Source organism: Eleutherodactylus coqui, chromosome 7, assembly GCF_035609145.1.
Source record: "Eleutherodactylus coqui strain aEleCoq1 chromosome 7, aEleCoq1.hap1, whole genome shotgun sequence".
Taxonomy (NCBI): Eukaryota; Metazoa; Chordata; class Amphibia; order Anura; family Eleutherodactylidae; genus Eleutherodactylus; species Eleutherodactylus coqui.
This window is the reverse complement of record NC_089843.1, coordinates 115231071-115251966: the sequence shown is the minus strand read 5'-3', so window position 1 is coordinate 115251966 and position 20896 is coordinate 115231071. Positions and strand designations below refer to the sequence as shown.

General features: G+C 40.6%; 1 protein-coding gene across 1 annotated transcript in view; it reads right to left on the bottom strand.

Annotated features, from left to right (window-relative positions):
* Positions 1 to 20896, bottom strand: part of MARCHF1 (membrane associated ring-CH-type finger 1) — a 265460-nt gene that overhangs the window by 161806 nt on the left and 82758 nt on the right. The window lies entirely within an intron of this gene.

Genomic DNA, 20896 nt, shown 5'->3' with positions numbered 1-20896 from the left:
AACTAGATCTCTGAAGGTGTCCTGCGGTACAGTATCTGGCCCCAAGACATTAGCAGGAGATCCTTTAAAGGCCCTTTACACACAACGATTATATATATAGCGCTCAAAATTTGTCCAAACAACCAAAAATAAGCAATAATCATTACATGTAAACGTGGGCATCGTGCACGTTTCGTTTCAATGATTGATTTTACTTCACATAAATTCCATCATTCAGCCACTGAAAGACTGAGCAGGTACATTCCATTGGAATGTATTTTGCTCATCTTTCAAAAGACTGCAGGATGTTCTCCCAGCGCATGTTTACACTAGCCACAAGGAAAACAATGGAATGTGCTGGCAGTTGTTTGCACAGCTGGGTATGTGTTCAAACACACGCTGGGCTCTGCAAACAACTTGTAGGTCCTTGTACATGTAAATGAAGATGATAAAGCATTAATGACCATTAACACTTTATGCAAATGGATCGCTAAGGCCTTATGTCCACTGGCTAATTCTATTTACAAAATTCGCGCAGGTGTCCCGCACGCGTAATCTGCGTTGGACACCCGCAGGTAAGTAAATACCTGCGGTTGTCATTTTTCCCTGCTGCGCGGATTGCACGTGCGGGAAATCACCCGCAGCATGCTCCATCTTCTGATATGATACATGATATTAGGCTGGTGTTTTTTTATGTTATGCATGATCAGTGTATACATTTAATTAAGGAAATCAATTTGCACACAGTAGGGGAATGCCTACATGGATCTAAAACACTGTCATTTCTGCTGTGGAAATAACTACCGAAAATCGGCTGCATTTTCACTACAAGCATTATATTTTAGAAATTCCATCCACACCCTGCAGATAAACAGTAAACTGACATGCACTGTGGATTTTAAGGCCTTAGTCAGACGGGCGTTTTTTCACGCGATTTGCGCACGCGCATGCGATTCGCGCATATATAGAACCCATGGTTCGCTATGGTATCGGTCACATGTCCGCTTTTTATGCGGATATGCGATAAATTATAGGGCACGACGATTCGCAGATCGCGCCTATCTGCGTTCGGCGTTTTATGTGCGCACCAAAATCATTTTTTTCGCCGGCCAGTCGAAGTTTCATGCGCATCTTGATGCGCACGGCGATTTTTCTCCGGTCAGACGGGCGTTTTGCTGCGACGATTAACGCGGCTAGGTGCAGATTTTTCCCGCGATTTTTCGCCCCCGGTCACGCGATTTGCGCATGCGCATCCGACATGCGATGCGCAAATCGCGCGAAAAAACGCCCGTCTGACTAAGGCCTAAATCTGCAGCATGTCAATTTATGCAAATCGGCACCAAAATTTGAATCAAATTTTGCACCATGTGGTGAAGATTTTAAGCTGTGGATTTTTTACTGTAAAAACTTGGAAGAGAACCCATGACATGTGAACATACTGTCACGCTGCAATTGTAATAGGAATAAAAGATGGTAATGTTGCTATGGAGCCCAAGTCTAGAGAATGGTCTCTAAGGGCTCGTTCCCACGAGCGCTGTCTGTGCGCAGTATAGTCGGGTGCAAAGTGCGGCTATACTGCACTAATAAGATGACGTGAACAGGTTAATTCATGCTACTTGAAGTAGCCCGTACACAAAATCTGAATGCTCCCATTGGTTCTTATAGAAGCGTGTTCTGTGTGCACCTCTAAAGCACATGGACAGCTCTCGTGTGAATAAGCCATTAATGTAAAGGATGCCATTAATTGTAATCTATGAGTGAAAAAACAGAAACAGGAAATGTATTGAAAAAGGTGATCACAACTAGTGTTGCTCATCCACTAGCAGTGTTGCCTTTCAGTGCTTTGGTCCTAGGTTCAAATCCCATTAAGGGCTCAGGCAGATGAGCGTTTTTTGCTGCGCATTTACTTGCATAAAATGAATGCAAAAATTTGCATGACCGAAGCAGGCATCAAAGTTAAAAAAAAAATCGCTCTTGGGTGCGTTCAAACTTCGCACATAAAGTGCAGTCCCATCGCTATCCCCTGCTGTGGCTGTGACAGCGGCAGGAGATACCTTGGATGTGAAACCCCTGGATGCTGTAACATTCAGGGGTTTCACCTTGTTGTCAATGGAGCCGTTGACAACATATAGAGTAGATCAGCCAATCACAGGCAGTGCTCAGCCATTCATTGCGTTCAATGAATGGCTGAGCTCTGCCTCTGATTGGCTGAGTGCAGGGACCAATCACAGGCAGTGCTTAGCTGTTATTCAATGAATGGCTGAACGCTGCCTGTGATTGGCTGAGCGCTCTGCCAATCAGGCACAAGACTTTCAGCATGCAGGGATTTTATATCCCTGCCTGCTGAAAGAACTTCAGAGCAGTTCAGGAGGACCGAGCAGCTAGACGCACCTGGGCCTTGGCAGCGGCAGAGAGGTGAGTATATATATAAATTTTTTTTTACACATTCTAGGGATGATTTTCAGGGAAGGGCTCCTGTGTGGCATGCAGCATGTACGTGGTGGGCAGAGATTCTACCACATGTGACCTAGCATGTGGCACCTCTGCTAGATGCATTTTGTCTGTCACCATCAATCATGCTGAATCATTGTAGCTCCACTGGTGAGTTCACATGGCACCCTACAGTGCAAATCATTAGTCTAGACCATAAATATTTAATAGCTTGTTTTTATCTTCCAGGAAGTACCGTAGCTTAAAACTGTTGCCCATTATAAAGGTTTTAAAGGAAAAATACAAAAAATGTTGGGTTTTTGTAACTTTATAAAAAGATACTTAGACAATCATTTTATCTCCAACAGAAAGGAATTTAATGACAGCTCTATTATACTGCTGCGGGGCTAGATAAGGTAATATAGCAACAATATACATTATAAGAAGGATCTTTTTGCATTGCTCAATGGCCTCCAGGGAGCGGATTCCACAGCAACACATCCCTGGGACTGTAGTATTTTTTGACAGTTCCTTATTAATTGACTCCCATTGTTTTCTACCCACACCCTGCTGCACTGTACAGACAATACATGAAGGGTGTGTTTCTGATATGGCCGCCCCAGGGAAGCTGTTAAAAATAAAAAAAATAGTTTTAAAACATTTAAAAAATAAAAGTGTTTCTCTTCTGCATTACATCTAGCGAATGAAACTAAGATGAAATAGATGAGACATTCCCTTTCAGCACCATCTGCACTTCAACTCTTACATGATATGAAGAATACCATACAGGATTACTAGAAAAGAAATAGACATTCTCAGTGTTTTATAGAAACCAAAGTATTATTAAATTAACCAAAAATACTCCCAGGTTTTTTTAGTTTATGTCTTTAAGTTGACTAAGTTACAAATGTTCTATGTGCTACAAGTGTCTCCCGGGGCTTTTCGCTTTGCATAAACAACCAATGTTCTGAAATTTCTTTCTCCACAAGCGCTCATGTGATGCTGACGTCATAAAAAGCTATAGTTGCAAAAACCTTCATCCCAACTCTGTACTATCACGCATATTGCATACCTGTTTGATGGTTTTGGTTCTATATAATGATGCTCTGGATCCCCTGCTGATCTTTGGTTACATGACAGCAGTAATGATGTTGCATATTAACACGTGTTCTTGCCAACTGCATAACTGAATGATGTTCAGATAGCCCCGCTACAATATCACAGGAGCATAAAATTGCATGAAGGAAGAATAGCCGCAGCCAAGTCGCGGCTATTCTTTGCTACTTTATTGTCCATTCACACGTCTGGCTATGTTGAAATAACGCCGCAGCTCCGAAATCCTTCGGTTGGCAGAACTACTTTAAATGATCTCTAAATGCCTCAACTAAAGGCCCTTGTCATTGTTTAGTGGCGCTCGCTGCTGCTAAACTCCCTCTCCCCTTTCTTCTTCAGACGGCTCCCATAGACTCCCACAAGAGTCTATAGATTCTCCTGCATTGTGCTGTCAAAAGATAGGCAAGACTTATCTTTTGATGCTGCAAGAAATGTCGGTGTTGAAATAACGTGTTTAGGTCCTATCTTTTGTGGTGCGATTTTTTTTGGCGCGTCATAAAAGCGTTTGTCTGAAGGCATCCATAGGAAACCATTGGTTCTTTTGCATGCCTACATCTCATTAAAATGACACCCGTGTGAAAGAGGCCTAAAGATGCCAAAGAGTAGAGCTTATCGGACCAAATTTCGCACAGATTTATGCTTTCAGCCAGTCTATCGTTTTTTGTTTTTTTTTGGCCATCTAAAATCTTAGCGTATACTTACTAGCTATACTTACTAGCATCACCAGGGGCAGTAGTCACAGCACATCAGTGCTGCTGGGACGGGTCCCAGTGGGGACCTTCAGAGCAGTAGTACTGGAACAGCCAGGAATTTAATGTTAGTAGAGATTTTTTTTCCTTTACCTTTGGACACCTTCCATAAATGGAATGAATAGGCCTCTCATGTCAAGAGAATAATTCCCTGTCTGCATTTTCCATACAGTTCAATGAAGAAATATGTAGTTCACTTCATTGCAGTGTATGAAGGGTATGGAAAGGCCCAAGTGATAATTGCTTAGTTCTTTCTGTCACTCCTATAGACTTGTCCATCTCTTCATTGAACCGTACAGAGAGAACTGCCAGGAATTCTACTCTGGTTATGGGGTAATTATGGCTTTTTATGGGAATAAAACAAATGCTTAAAGTGGTTTTCCAACTTATTTTTGCTAAATTCTCTTAGCCCAAAACAATAATTTATTAAATAACTCATAATAGTGCCAGAGTACCATTTCATAGCCATGTGGACCAGGCTGATGTAATAATACCACCCTAGTTCCACTACCTGTTCCAAGTGGGACACCATAACAGTTGAGCTCTGTCATTGGCTGCAGCCTGTAACGTCCCATAAACAGGCTGAGACAGCCTGTAAACTTGACGTCATAGGGGAGACCCAGAGTGGCAACGCAGGAAGCACAGCAGGAAATGGGGAAGGGTGAGTATACACTAGTTAGTCATGTAACTGCATGAAGAACAGGGTTTGCAGAAAAAAAACACAACGCAGACAACCCCTCTAAGTAATTCAATTAATATCTTTTTTTGCAGAAACAGTGACCAGTAATCTAGTTGCAGCCCCACTATATCCACTGTATCCATATTATCCATACTTGCTAACTCTCCCAATTTTTTCAGCACAGTCGTGACCTATTTATCTATAGGGGTATGTTCACAAAGGCGAAAATGCTGCAGAAGGTCTGCAGCAGAAAATTCCACACTAAATTCCGCAGCATTTTCGTATCCAAAACAGTCAAAATCATGTGATGCCACTTCCGCATTACCCGACCAGCGGCTCACTGCACATTGCATTCTTTTTTTCTTTACATGAATTTACATTTTACACAGCGTCCCAACTTTTTTTGGAATTGGGTTGTAAAATCCAAAAACGTTATTTATCTAAAAATGTAAAACATTTTAAAGAGCACCCACAATATTCAAGACTTTGCTGGCGCATTTCTGATGCTAACTAGCGCCATTAGTCACTTAGTCTTTGCTACAAATAGGAGTAGAGCTAAAAACCTGTCCGAGAAGTCTTTGATGTTGCGGTGGCTCTTGAAGACTCTCTAATTATTGGATAAATAATGTTTGGGGATTTTAATTTCTTCCAAGCCGTTGATGAACTGGTCTTTTCACACTACAGACTACAGACCTACAACTAAATGCCCTTAATTATAATAATGTTTAACTGATTGAATATGCTTGAAAAAAAAACTTTCTGAAATAAATGTTGTCTGTTAATACATTTGCAACCTGTTCATGTTCATCATGACCTGTGTATATTGCAAAGTGATTTTGTTAGACCTCAGCATAGTCAATTGTGCCATAAGTAGTCATTTCAGGACACTTAAACAACTGAATGGAACAATGTGTGAATTACTCATTGTAATTTGACTTACAGTATATAATAAAAGTGGCCTTGAAAAGCCTCCAGTTGGAAGCTTAAACATAAGAATGACCCATATTTTAAAATGACCGGCACTATGCTTTCAGGATTATTATTTATCTACTTCTTTCTGGAACAATTAAGGATTTGTAGGTCCATTGCTAGAGCATTTTTCTATTCTGTTGTTCTCTCCTGACATTATGTTTGTAAGTTATTTTCAGCTGTTGTCGGAGCCTTCCATAAATTCCCCTTAGAGCATGCAGTTGATGAGGAAAACCCAATACAAACCCACTGTTTTTGTTTGTTTTAGGTTTAGAAGTTATGTACTGTATAATGTAGAGCGAAGCATTAAGGCCTCATGCCCACGGACGGCCTGGTTGGATTCTGACTGCAAAATCTCACAGCAGAATCAGACCCGTGCCGGCCAGATACCCTATACTCACCTGTTCGGATCCGCGGCGAGTATCTCGGCTGGTGCACATGACGCTGCCGTCGCTCCGGCGATGACGTGGATCCGCAGGGACTTCAAAATTGACATTTTGGAATCACCGCAGATCGGACGGCTTCCATTGACTTCAATGGAGGCCGTCCGTGCATTTTTCTGCACAAAATAGAGCATGCTGTAATTCTTCCCCGCGAGCGAAAAATCGCAGTTGATTTCAGCACGTGGGCATGGAAGATTCTTTTAACATGGCATGTCTATGGACGGACATTACTGCGGAATTCACGGTGGGCATCTGGCCATAAATTGCGCATCGATAATCCGTCCGTGGGCAATGGGCCTTAAGGTGCCCATACACCTTCAACACCAGGTGGCCAAACATTTAGCTATTTCTAACTACTACCTTAAACATAAGAATTCTCACTTCAACCAAGTGTTAACGTGGTTTGTGGAGTAGGCAGTAGATGGTCACTCCTCATGGTGGCTTATCTAAAGCAGAAAAAAAGGAATAGGGTATTGAAATTCCTTGACACATCTATTGAGGAAAAATTGAGAGCCAACATACCCTTGTTTGACTCCACTAGAATCAACAGACTCCGATTAATAATTTCTAATTTGCATCAGAGTCTTTAGTTCTAGGTGTAAGAGGTCTGGTTGTTTTAAGCAGCACCAGAAGGGAGCCCCAATTTAATTTTTTCTTTTGAGGCTATGTAAACTTTATCTGTATCTCTGCTTACTGCACTTTCTAGTTACTATGTGATATTGGCATGCTTGGACTGGCCCTCAGGTGACCAGATGAATCTCTTGGTGGGCCCTGGCTAAGGACTAGGTCCTTAGTCCACACCCACTGGATACAGATAGGCAGTATATACGTAAGCTAGTGTTACTTTGTTTAGTTATTTCTTTCTATCTGAAATTCCCAGGCTTTTTCCTCAGATGGTCATGTATTTAAAAAAAAAGCTTTGATAGGGAGGGTGATCAATGAGTGGAACAGGTTGCCATGGAGGTGGTCAGTTCTCCTTCAATGGAAGTCTTCAAACAGAGGCTGGACAGACATCTGTCTGGGATGATTTAGGGATCTAGCATTGAGCAGGGGGTTGGACCAGATGACCCTGGAGTTCCCTTCCAACTCTACCATTCTATGATCTCAATTTTGACCAGGTCAGATTTACTTAAGGTTATATGTTCTGTTTCTATTCAGTTTCTCGGTCTGTGTGATGCTGTTACATGGACTCTACCACAGAATCTGTCTAGAGGGGAGTACAAATTCTCCTATCACAGTTACTGATGATTATCAAATAGCTCCTGTCACACAGTTATAACAGAAGAAATCACAGCTCATTCTCCTGACTATATATTTATGGTTTCTAACTTATTTAGGTGAATGCAAATTATAATGTCAATGTTTTACCTCCAAAAGGGATGGTACAGTCTGTTGCTGCTCATATAATGTTGTATTAACCCCTTAGTGATGAAGCCTGTTTGCGCCTTAGTGACAGAGCCAAATTTTGGAAATCTGACATGTGTCACTTTAACCCATTAAGGACCAAGCACTGTAAATTTACGGCGCTTGGTCCCATGCTTAAAGCCCAGTCGTATGTAAAATTACAGTGGGGATTAAAGCCTCTTGCTTCTGCAATCAATCAGAAGCAGAACGGGTTGTCAGCTGTTAGTCACAGCTGATAACCCAGAAGAGAAGGGAGAAGTGGGTTTTTAACCCTTTCTGCCTTCTCCTTTACTTAGTACACATTGCTTAATGAGCACAATGTACTTAAAAAGTGAAAGTGCAAATCTTTCTTCCACTACGCGAGATGGCACTCAGTGACCGCCGGGTGACCTCTGTCACAGCAGAGCTACAGAGTCCCAGGAGACCATGATCAGCTATGCGAGTGACTAATGTCACTACAAGGGATGTTCCTCCTTGTAAGTGAGGCTTCTATGGATGCCTCAGCTATAGTGGAAAAGTGTTAAATTAAAAAAAACAAAAAACATGGGAATGTCCCCCAGAGGTCTTATATGACGTCTTGGGGGACATAGATAGTAAAAAACATAATTACAATAATAAGTACAAAAAATTTACAGAATAAAACAACAATATATATAAGAAAGATAATAACTCAAAGCTGATTCAAACCAAAACCATTGATATAAGCGCCCTGTAATCCAAAACCATACATATTATATATCAAAACGTCCGAAACAAAATGAGGAACCCATCTCCATACTTTATTTTAGCGTAAATATACAAATTTTTAAAAAAAAACTATAAATGTTAAAAAAATAAATTTTTTTAGCTTTTTACCCCTAATAAAACAAAAGAAAATGAAAAAAAAAGTCAGTGAAAAAGATATTAAAAAAATAGCCCTATATGTCACTGAAAAAAAACGCAGCAAAAATTATTTTGGTAGCTAAAAGAAAAAAAATAGGGCAGTAAAACTACCACATGGGTAAAATCCGTAAAAGGTGTCTAGTCCTTAAAGGGGTTGTCCCGCGCCGAAACGTTTTTTTTTTTTTTTTCAATAGCCCCCCCGTTCGGCACGAGACAAACCCGATGCAGGGGTTAAAAAAGAAAACCGGACAGTGCTTACCTGAATCCCCGCGCTCCGGTGACTTCTTACTTACCTGGTGAAGATGGCCGCCGGGATCTTCACCCTCGGTGGACCGCAGGGCTTCTGTGCGGTCCATTGCCGATTCCAGCCTCCTGATTGGCTGGAATCGGCACGTGACGGGGCGGAGCTACGAGGAGCCGCTCTCCGGCACGAGCGGCCCCATTCAGAAAAGAAGAAGACCGGACTGCGCAAGCGCGTCTAATCCGGCGATTAGACGCTGAAAATTAGACGGCACCATGGAGACGAGGACGCTAGCAACGGAACAGGTAAGTGAATAACTTCTGTATGGCTCATAATTAATGCACAATGTACATTACAAAGTGCATTAATATGGCCATACAGAAGTGTATACCCCCACTTTGTTTCGCGGGACAACCCCTTTAAGGCACAAAACAGCCTGGTCCTTAAGGGGTTAATGGATCATGGAATTGATGTGAATGTGAAAGTAATATCAAGATGGTGCTTGATAAGTATCAGACAAATGGCTACACTGCATGAGAGTGAAATAAACCTCTAAAGTGTGACAGGCAATCAGGTGAAGAGGGCAGGGGTGGGAAAATTATTATTGCAGAAGTAGCCTTTTAATGGCCACATGGTTTTCTGTGTAAGGCCTCAGTCAGACGGGCATTTTTTCGTGCGATTTGCGCATGCGTCCGGCGATTTTATAGAACCATTGCTTTGCAATGGTATCGGACACATGAGCGCTTTTTATGCGCTCGTCCGATAAATTATAGAACAGAAATCGCAGATCGCACCTTTCTGCGATCAGCGATTCCTGTTCTCTTCTCTATATGCGCTCAATGGGGCCGGCGGCAGCAGTGCCGACCCCATTGAGAACATATAGTAGACAAATCATTCTCCTCTGCCACAGCGGTAACAGCTGTGGCAGAGAAGAATGATGTTTGCCCATTGAATTCAATGGAGCCGGCAATACAGCCGGCTCCATTAAAAGCAATGGGCTGCCAGCGATCGCACAATGAATTTTCGGGAAGGGCTTAAAAATATAAGCCCTTCCCGGAAATTCATCCAGAAATGTGTAAAAATAAAAAAAAAATATACTCACCTGGTCCCGGCAGACGGAGTTCAGCCGCGGCGGCCGTCAGTTCTCCTGAACTGCTCTGAGTAGTATTCAGCAGCCGGGGCTTTAAAATCCCCGCCTGCTGAATGAGCTGCCTCTTATTGGTCACAGCCTCACCAATCAGAGGCAGCTCTCACTCACACCCATTCATGAATTCATGAATGGGTGAGTGAGTGCTGCCTCTGATTGGCTCAGCGCTGAGCCAATTAGAGGCAGCACTCACTCACCCATTCATGAATTCAGGAAAGGGTGTGAGTGAGAGCTGCCTCTGATTGGTGAGGCTGTGACCAATCAGAGGCAGCTCATTCAGCAGGCGGGGATTTTAAAGCCCCGGCTGATGAAAACTACTTAGAGCAGTTCAGGAGAACTGCCAGCCACCGCGGCTGAACTCTGTCTGCCGGGACCAGGTGAGTATATATTTTCTTTTTTATTTTTACACATTTCTGGATGAATTTCCAGGAAGGGCTTATATTTTTAAGCCCTTCCCGAAAATTCATCGTGAGATCGCCCGCAGCCCATTGCTTTCAATGGAGCCGGCTGTATTGCCGGCTCCATTGAATTCAATGCGCTGGACAGCTCCGGCCCGTTTCTAATGAAACGCGCTAGGAGCAGTTTTTCGGGCGATTTTTCAGCCCCGGTCACGCGATTTGCGGGTGCGCATCCGTCATGCGATCCGAAAATCGCGGGAAAAAACGCCCGTGTGACTAAGGCTTAACACTGTTGTTCAAATAGCACATACATTAAAAATAAGTTTGAAAACTGCTGTTTTGTTATTAAAATACACGTCAGCGCACTTTTCGGCAATGCCGTGACTGTTATGTATGATTTTACTTTTTACAAGATATGCCATGAATATCATCTTTGGAATCCTCCCCTATTGGGTGAATGGCGGTCCATCAATTTCCACCATGTTCACCATGTACTTCAGTGGAGATCTTTGGGGCAAAGCATAAATGCAGTGACCTTTACATTGGTATGCATGATGAATGTGATGTTTGGGGTTTTTCCAGTGATCTACATTAACAATTAGCATATACAGTTAGTCTGGCTTCCCACGGGTATATTTGCGTGCGCAATATGTAGAGAATAGAATGCATTGATTTCATTGGGTTCATTTCCATGTTCATATTTTGTGTGTGCATGCCGGTTGTACAAAAATAGAACATGCTCGATTTTTCTGTGTATTTGTGCACCAAAGGGCCCCACAGAAGCCAATGGGAAAAGGGGGGTATTTTTTTATTGTAAGCTCTGACAACTTGGCATTCGGAGTGGTCAAAGCATCCGCTGGTTATCCACAGTTGGCTGTTACATGTTCGATTTTTAAAGTGGATGGAAATGGAACAAAATGTACTGTGATGTACTGCAGCTCAGATCTCATAGATGTCATTTCTTTCTGAAATCCTGTGAAGTTTTAGTGAATATGCGTAAGTCCAATTCTGATTTTCCATGATGACAAGAGATGGGAGTGTATAGTTAATGCCCAAAATTATAACACTACATAAACCTCTTCAGCTCTGTACTTTCTCAAGCAGCATTTACATCACATTTGTGGAGCTTTGGCTGTCATATTCAAAATGTAAAATAGGCTGAGTCCCCTGTCCTGTAATGTTGGGAATAAATGAGAATACATTCAGTCCGCAGCTTTCATTATCATCACACATTTCTCATTTTTCACAGTACCTAGCTTTACTTCTTATTACTTTGCAAGAGAACACCCAGAAATAGAGCTTCATATTCACACTGTTTACACTGAATAAGTGACGGGATGACTAATCTCCTTATGTGAAGTTACACATGAAAGAGAAATTATGGTTTTAAGCCAAATAAGCAAGAAACCATATTTTATGATGTTGCACACAAGGCAAGCAAAGCTTTCATTTATTTTCTGAACTTAGTTTTCAGTTGCTTTCACTCTGCGGAGTTGAAAAAACTCTTCTGTTGCTTCCTGGATTCTATTAGCGATCTGATGATAGATGTGTTATTCTTATTATGGGGATTAAGGATTTCAGTGCATAATGTTGTCACTCAGAGAATATGTTGGTCTGAGTAACTCTTGGTTTATTTGTTTTTAACACTTACTGTGATAACCATACAAAAATACATATCAGACAGAAATGAAAGGAATGACAATAGGTTTGTGTGTTTTAGGATCAGTAGATGTGGATCTGCTGTGCTACACATACAGTGTCTCTTGCTGGTGACGGGGTTTAAATACCCCGACTCAGCCAATCAGAGCTGGCACTCGTTGAACCAATCACAGCCATTCATTGAATGACATCATCGAGCTCCAGATTTAATTGGCCGAGGTGGTGCTCCTGAACCAATCAGAGCAATCGCTTGCTGGAGGTGGGGTATTTAAGCCCCTCCACCAGCAAGAGATGCTTTGTTGGCATTGAGAACTACATGGAGGCCGGCCGGAGTGCCGCAGCCCAGCAGGAGGGACCCAAATAGCGCTTGCTAGGTGAGTATAAGACACCCGCCGAAAATAAGACCATGTTCCTATTTTGGGGCAAAAAATTAATATAAGGCGGTCTTATTTTCGGGGGAAACACAGTAGTTTGGCTTTAGGCCAAATGCATAGGTGACAGCTGAAAAACCCCAATCTTCAACCATTAAATAAACCTGTCATGTCCCTACAGCACCATAAACTAAGTTATGGTGTTGTTAGGGAATGTGACAGGGAGTCAGGTAATGTATTTTTTATAATCACCCGCACCCGTGATCTAGCGCTGTCACCCTCTGAAAATCTGACTCTTTTGACGGTCCCGTACATGCACTTCTCCCATAATTCTTTGCTTATAAAGGAGGATAAAAGTTTGGAGACATTTTTTTCCTATTTAAACAGTATGCTTCTAAGTTAAGTGTGGATTGTGAGGATCTTTATAAATATTTGGCTCAGGTTCAATTGCCAACTTTGATGATCAGAAAGTGATACTAGAGGCTCTTTGTTAAACTTTTATAATTTTTTTGTGAGCAGGGTTTTTTTTTACAGTGTTAATCATACAGCATGAATGACACAATACATTTTCTTGTGGGTCAGTAGGATTACAATGATACCAAAAAATATTATAATGTTTTTTAGGTTTTTTTCACTTTTGCACAATGAAAACCCTTTTTTAATTTATTATTTTTTTTACATCACTGCATTCGAAGTTCCATAACTTATTTATTTTTCCATGGATGGAGCTCTGTGAGGGCTTGGTTTTTGCATCACGAGCAGTAGTTTTTATTTGTACCATCTTGGGGTACATTTGGCTTTTTTGATCACTTTTATTGCTCTTTTTGAGGGGTAAAATGAACAAAATAAGCACTTTACCTCCATTTTTTAAATGTTTTTTGCTGCACAGGATAAATAGTGTGCTCAAATTATAGTACAGGTCATTACGGACCTGTATGCGGTGTTTTTCTGTTTGTGGTGTTTTTCTGTATGTGGTGTTTTTCTTTACATCATGGGGCTCCAATTACGTCAGAGAGGGAGTGCCCTCCCTCTGTGAACTCTTTACATGCCGCGATGTACATAGATTACGGCTTGTAGTGAGTTAACACTGGGGGGTCACTGTAATCATCTACCCTCCGCTGTTTCAGTGAGAGGCCGGCTATCAGTAACAGCCAGCTCCCGCTGCAGCATGGCGCGGGCTCATTTCTGAGCTCACTTTATGTCCTCTGGCATTAAGGAGTTCAAGTACACAGTAGTAGCACTTCCTAATGAAAAGTCATTTGGGTTGGATGGTCTTCCAAATCAATTTTTTAAGCACTACCCGGATATGCTACTATCAATGAGAGATGCTATGATTGTCTTAATTCCTAAACTGGGAAAGAATTTGTCTCTTCCTGACTCCTATCATCCAATATCTTTGTTGATCACTGATGTAAAAATCTTGGTGGAGGTAGTTGCGAGCAGATTACTTTTAGGAATGATTCATTTACTACATGAGGATCAGTCCGGGTTCATGCCAAACAAAGTAACTGTTATTAATTTAAGGCGATTTTATGTGGATCTTCATGCGAATAATCAAGTTTGTGGGAGCAGGCCTGTTTTTTTACTCAACGCTGCCAAAGCTTTTCACAGTGTCGAGTAGAATTATTTGTGAGCTGTTCATCATAAAATGGGTTTCAGTGAAAAATTTATAGCATGGGTTAAACTGCTCTATTCAATGCCAGGAGCAACAGTAAGAGTGAATGGTCATATTTCTGGATGGTTGGAGGGGAACAGGTTAGGGGTGGTTTGATAAGGCAATCATCCTATATAGTTGGATTGCAGTATGGAAGAATTGAGGAATGTATCTCAATATATGCAGATGATCTGTTGTATGCCGGGAATCTGAGTAGATCAGTAGTCCTATTATGTCCATTTTATGTATATTTGGTAAGATGTCTGGTCTTACTGTTAACTGGGGGAAATCTCCAATTCTCCCTTTAGATCCCTTGCTGGTGGACTATTTACTGGAACATACGCAAATATAAATAGTGAAGGAATTCAAATATTTGGGAGTTGTTGTAACTTCTAAGCCTCAAGACTACATTTCTGCCAATCTGCTCCTATTGTTTGAGTATAAGGTCAAGGTCTGGAATCGTCTTCTATTGTCGATAATTGACAGGAAAAATCTTATCAAAATGGTTTTGGTGCTACAACTCCTTTAAATACTTCAAAATTCTCTAGTTTGGATTCCATTACAATATTTTTTAGACTCCATACAATATTTAGGAGTTTATTATGGAATAAGAAATCTACTAGAATTAAATTGGAGACCCTTCAAAGGGATTAACGGTCTGTAGGATTGGCAAATATTAGGATATATTTTCTGGCGTCTCAATTTCAGCAGTTGAGGGAATGAAGAAAAAGAAATGGGGTGGGGTTGAATAGCAGATTGGTTTCTAAAATGACAGGTTGTAGCCCCCCTATAATGGTACGTGAAAGACGGATGAAAGGAGGAAAGAAGGAATAATATCCAACTATTACATTAATGATTAAATTGTGGAATAAATTTAAGCTGATATTGCAACTAGATGGATTTATTATATACACCATCCTTGGAGTAACCCTAAGTTGCCAGAGTTTTTTCTTTTTAGGTTGGAGAAATTTTTATCATGGGAGAAGGGAGGGGTAATCTTTTTGGAACAGATACATTCTGGGGGGGCTTTTTTTCTAATTTTTTAGTTATTTCCAGTTCCTTCAGTTATGATACGCGTTTGCTGCTCAGACGCCGTCAGTATCTGTGTTTACTGTTCAACACCCTTTGATGAATTTTCTTGGGTATTCAGGAGCTACAAAGGTTGTAACATCTTATTTATATAGAGAGATGCTGTCTTACTATTTACAGCAATTCCCAGTTAAGGTAAAATATAATGGGAAAAAGATTTCGGCCATATTAGCGAAGATAAATTGGTCGCAGTGTTGTGTATGATTCCAATGATATCTCTAAAAGTCAACAAGTATTTCAATTGTATTTTGTGCATAGAGTTTATTATTTTCCATTAAAGTTGTTTACATGGATATTAGATTAAAATCAAACTGTCCGAAATCTTATATGGATGGTGTAGATTTAATGCATATGGTCTGGGATCGTGTAAAATTGCGTGAATTTTGGAATGGGATACCAGAAATAATTTAAAAAACACATCTTGATACTGGTTTTAATCCCAGAACTTGTATATTGGGTATTGTTTGTGGTGTTGATGGGCATATTCTTTTGGTAATTCAGAGAGCATCATATCAGTCAGGGAAGCTGATTATGCCCCGTTGGATGAACCCTCCCCTCACCCTCCCAACAGTAGAGATTTTGTGAAAGGGTTATATCTGCGGGGGGAGGGGGGGAGGTAATGTCAAAAAAGAGGTTGTCTGACTAAGTTTGAGGACATTTTGGAGAGATAATCTGATATATATATATATATATATATATATATATATATATATATATATATAATAAATAGTTCACATCGATTGCTGATTGTATTGATGTATCATAGAAAAGCTGTTAGCATTAGGAGGAGGTGAAGGAGAGAAGTTAGTAGGTTTTCTTTTTTGTATGTTTTTTTCTCCTGAAAGTGGGGTTGATTATGATTTGCTTAAATATAATTTTGATTGATTGTATTGTTTGGGTGAAGTAATGATATGTTCTCAGTATATTATACTTATGTAAGTATAGATGTCATATAATTAAGGGGCAGTTGTATTCAAAAATATAATTTCAATAAAAATGATTTGACTAAATAAAAAGAAGACATGCCCATGGTACATCCTAGCAAGCTGCCTGGAGAAATGCAGTATACTGTAATACTGAGGTATTGCGATATATTGTATAAGCAATCAAATGAGTGAAAGTTCCCTTAGGATATTAAAAAAGTGAAATTTCTCTGCATCCATAAAATGCCTATCTATTAACTAGAGATGAGCGAACAAGTTCGGCCCTGCCCCTTTTTCGCCCGAACACCGAACTTTGCGAACACCTCGGTGTTCGGGCGAAAAAGTTCGGGGGCCGCCGTGGCAGCGCGGGGGGGTGCGGCGGGGAGCGGGGGGGAGAGGGAGAGAGAGAGGGCTCCCCCCTGTTCCCCGCTACTGCCGCCCGCGCCGCCGCGCATCTCCCCGCCCCCCGGCGGCACCCGGACACTTACGCGCGAACACTCCAGTGTTCGCTAAAGCCGGTGTCCGGGTGCGGATGTGTCCGTTACGGACACGTTCGCTCATCTCTACTATTAACCTCTCAATGCTTCAGTATGTACATTTATGTCATTGAGGTTTGGGATTTGTATGGAGACAAATCAGAGTCTCGATCCCACTCCATGCAATGCTGTTTCTTGCAGGCAACACCAGCCCACAACAATTCCAATGAGCACTGCCACTGATCAGAGCTGCTAACTCTTTAAATGATGTTGTCAATTTTGATAGCAGCATTAAAGGGGTTGTCTTGCGAAATCAAGTGGGGTTAAGCACTTCTGTATGGCCATATTAATGCACTTTGTAATATACATCGTGCATTAAATATGAGCCATACAGAAGTTATTCACTTACCCACTCCGTTGCTGGCATCCCTGTCTCCATGGCTCCGTCTAATTTCAGCGTCTAATCGCCCGATTAGACGCGCTTGCGCAGAAGGGTCTTCTCCCTTCTGGTCGGTCCGGGCACGAGCGGCGTTCTGGCTCCGCCCCCTTCTACGCATCATCGCGTAGCTCTGCCCCGTCACGTGTGCCGATTCCAGACTCCTGATTGGCTGGAATCGGCACACGTGATGGGGCAGAGCTACGCGATGACTCATAGAATGGGGCGGAGCCAGAACGCCGCTCGTGCCCGGACCGACCAGAAGGGAGAAGACCCTTCTGCGCAAGCGCGTCTAATCGGGTGATTAGACGCTGAAATTAGACGGAGCCATGGAGACGGGGTTGCCAGCAACGGAGTGGGTAAGTGAATAACTTCTGTATGGCTCATATTTAATGCACGATGTATATTACAAAGTGCATTAATAATGGCCATACAGAAGTGCTTAACCCCACTTGATTTCGTGAGACAACCCCTTTAAATGCCATGATCGGAGTTCAGTAGTCCTGAACGATCCCCCGCAATCTCATTGCGTCATTCAGCTGCTGTGATAGCTGAGGGCCTTCTAAAATCCCCCAGGGCTGCCATTGCAGATTGCCTTTCAAGTCATGCCTGTAGATCATGGTATAATATAATGCTATGGTATTACATCACACTGCAGGAATGTTCAAACCATCGCAAGTTCCAATCCCTATGGGGGACTGAAAATAAATGTAAATGTAAATCGTAAATGTAAGATGTTAAAATGAGTTTAAGTAATCGTATTAATTATTTAAAAAAATAAAAAGTAATAAAAAAGTAAAAAAAAGCTTTTGCCATATTTGTAAAAAAAATCTAAATAAAAAAACCTATTTGGTATGATTGCGTCATAAAAGTCCTATCTATCAAAGTAACACATTATTTACCTTGCATGGTGAACATCACCAGAAAAAAAATAAACAATGCCAGAATAGCGTTTTTTTTGGTCACCCCCATCTCAAAGAAAAAATGTAATAAAAAGCTATCAAAATGTTATACGTACTCCAAGATACTACCACTAGAAACTACAGGACATCCAACAATAAAAATGAGCCCTTGCGCAACTATGTCAATGGAAAAATAAAAAATGTAATGGCTGTCTAGATGACGGTTGAAAATAATTTTTTTTTGCTAAATATATTTTATTTTTTAAAAGTAGTACACCAAAAATAACTATATAAATTTGGTATCCTAGCAATCGGACTGAACCATAAAAAAAGTTATGTCATTTTTACTACAGAGTGTATAACATAGAAAGAAGACTGCCCTCCCCCAAACGGTAGGATTTCATTTTTTCCCATTATACCCCACTTAGAATTTTTGAAAATTTTTTCATTACTTTATATGGTACATTAAATACTATCATTGAAAAATACAATTCATTCTGCAAAAAACAAACCCTTATAAACAGCTATGTTTTGGAAAAATGAAAAAGTTATGATTTTTTTGAAAGTAGGGAGGAAAAATCAAGAGTGAAAAAAAACAAAAAATGTGTCCTCAAGGGGTTAAGGATATAGGAGAAGTTGGGATATTAATGCTGTGTAAAGGAGCTCTAACACATGATGTTAGGGAGATAGTGTGTAGGGTTTTGTTGGTGGGAGGAAGAGAAGAAGGAGGAAGAATGTTTTTTTTCTCTTCTTTTAGAATATGTGAAGAATGTGATATGTATCTGAAAAAAGTTAAAGATGTATGCCGTGTATGACTTTAACAACATATTTTCAGGCAATTGTCTGCTTATAAGCGACCCGTTTAGATGGCTTTTCTGTTCAATGATTTAAAAAGAGAAGGGCCACTAAGGATTATCATTCTGTTTTGGTTTCACCACAAATTACAATATGTTTATTTTTCAGCGTTCTACATTTGGGTTACCAAAAAGTATTTTTAAAGCTACTGATAATATACAAGGGGATTTTATTTTGGTGGCGAAAAACAGCATGAATTCAGAAGTATTGTAAAAATCAGAAAAATCTCTAGTTTAGGAAAGCACTGGTTTTCCTTTGTCAAATTGGCATACCTATTTTCTGGTTACTCAAATCCATCATATGAGTGGGATAATATGGACACAATTCTGAGATATGAACTAAAAAAGGAAAGGTCATTACTTGACCCAATTGTCGCTATTTGAGGTATTGGGGAGGGATCTACTTAAATGGAAAGGATATTAGGTTAACAATAAATAATGCATTTGATGAATGAGGTATGATGGGGAACAAAAACAATTCTGGGATTAAGGAGTTATTTAAATGTTATACTACTTTGGAATAATGTAAACTTAGTTGAAATTCAAAAAATACAAGGTCATATAAATTGGATAAAAGGGGAATAAGTAATAGTGAAGTGCTAAAGGATTTCTATAGCCCGTCAAGAGAATTTGGCATTTCTCAGGGTTATTACGTTAAATATTTGCAATTGCAACATGCCATAATCAAAAACATAACATTACATCAGGAGATGCGCTGTTGTGTTGCTGTAAAAAATTATGCAAGATAGTAAAGAAAAAGGATATATACCAAGAATTTAAAAAGTAAAATTCAAGGGTAGACAAAGGAAATTTGGGTTAAAAGGAAAAATGGTCAAACAATGTTCCCCAGTATTTTATTCCTTTATTCCATTTCTTTATTGCTAGCTTTTCAGCACATCAGTTATAGAGTACACCAATAGTTTATGTAAAGTAAGAGTTTGGGGGACAGGAAAGTGATTGTATTGTGGAGAAAAAAAAATCTGGATTAATCCATCTTTTTAGCGCTGTTCAAAACTGTTTAGGTATTAGATTGATATTATACAATAGATTTATCTAAGGTTATGCACATGGGCAGAAACCGATGTCAGCAATATACACTAAATGGGATATTGGTAGGGAAAAGTGATATGAAAAAAGACCTGGAGGTACCAGTTGACTGTAGACTTAACTGGAGCAATCAATGTCTGTCAGCTGCTGCAAAAGCAAATAAAGTTTTGGGGCGCATTAAAGAGGTAAGGGGTGAAGGACGAGAACATTATTCTTCCACCATATAAGGTCCTTGTTAAGCCTCACATGCAGTACTTTGTACAGTTCTGGACACCGGTGCTCAGGACAGTTGTTGCAGTGCTTGAAGAGGTTCAAAGAAGGGCAACCATGTTAATAAATGAAATAGAAGGATTAGAATACTCAGAAAGACTATCAAAATTAGGATTATTCAGCCTAGAAATAAAGACTATTAGTGGGCAACCAAATAACTATGTGTAAAAACATTAGGGCACAATACAAGGATCTTTCCCATGATCTGTTTATACCCAGGACTGCGACGGTAACAAGGGGGCATCCGCTACGTCTAGAAGAAAGAAGGTTTCATCACCAACAAAGAAGGGGGTTCTTTACTGTAAGAGCTGTGAGACTGTGGAACTCTCTGCTTGAGGATGTATTGATGGCAAAATCAATAGAGGAGTTTAAGAGGGGACTAGACGTCTTTTTAGAGCACTATGACATTACCGGAAAAAAATGAAAAAAGTTTGGTATCGTGTTAGCCAGTAGAGCAAAATGTGATTGTTCTCAGCAAGAGAAAAAGACATTAACTAGTCAGAAGGGTTGTTGACAGGAGAATCTTCCGACTGCCGGACTTGGAGTCGCGAGGGAACCTTCTCTGAAGAGTGTTGATCCAGGGATTACTCTGACTGCCATTATGGAATCAGGAAGGAATGTCTTCCTCTGGGGTGGGGAAAATTAGTTTCTGCCTCTTGTTTTTTTTTTCCTTCCTCTGGATCAACATGGGGCAGAAACAGGCTGAACTGGATGGACATTTTTCTTTTTTCAGCCTACCATACTATGTTACTATGATTCATATACCCATGATTATGGTCTG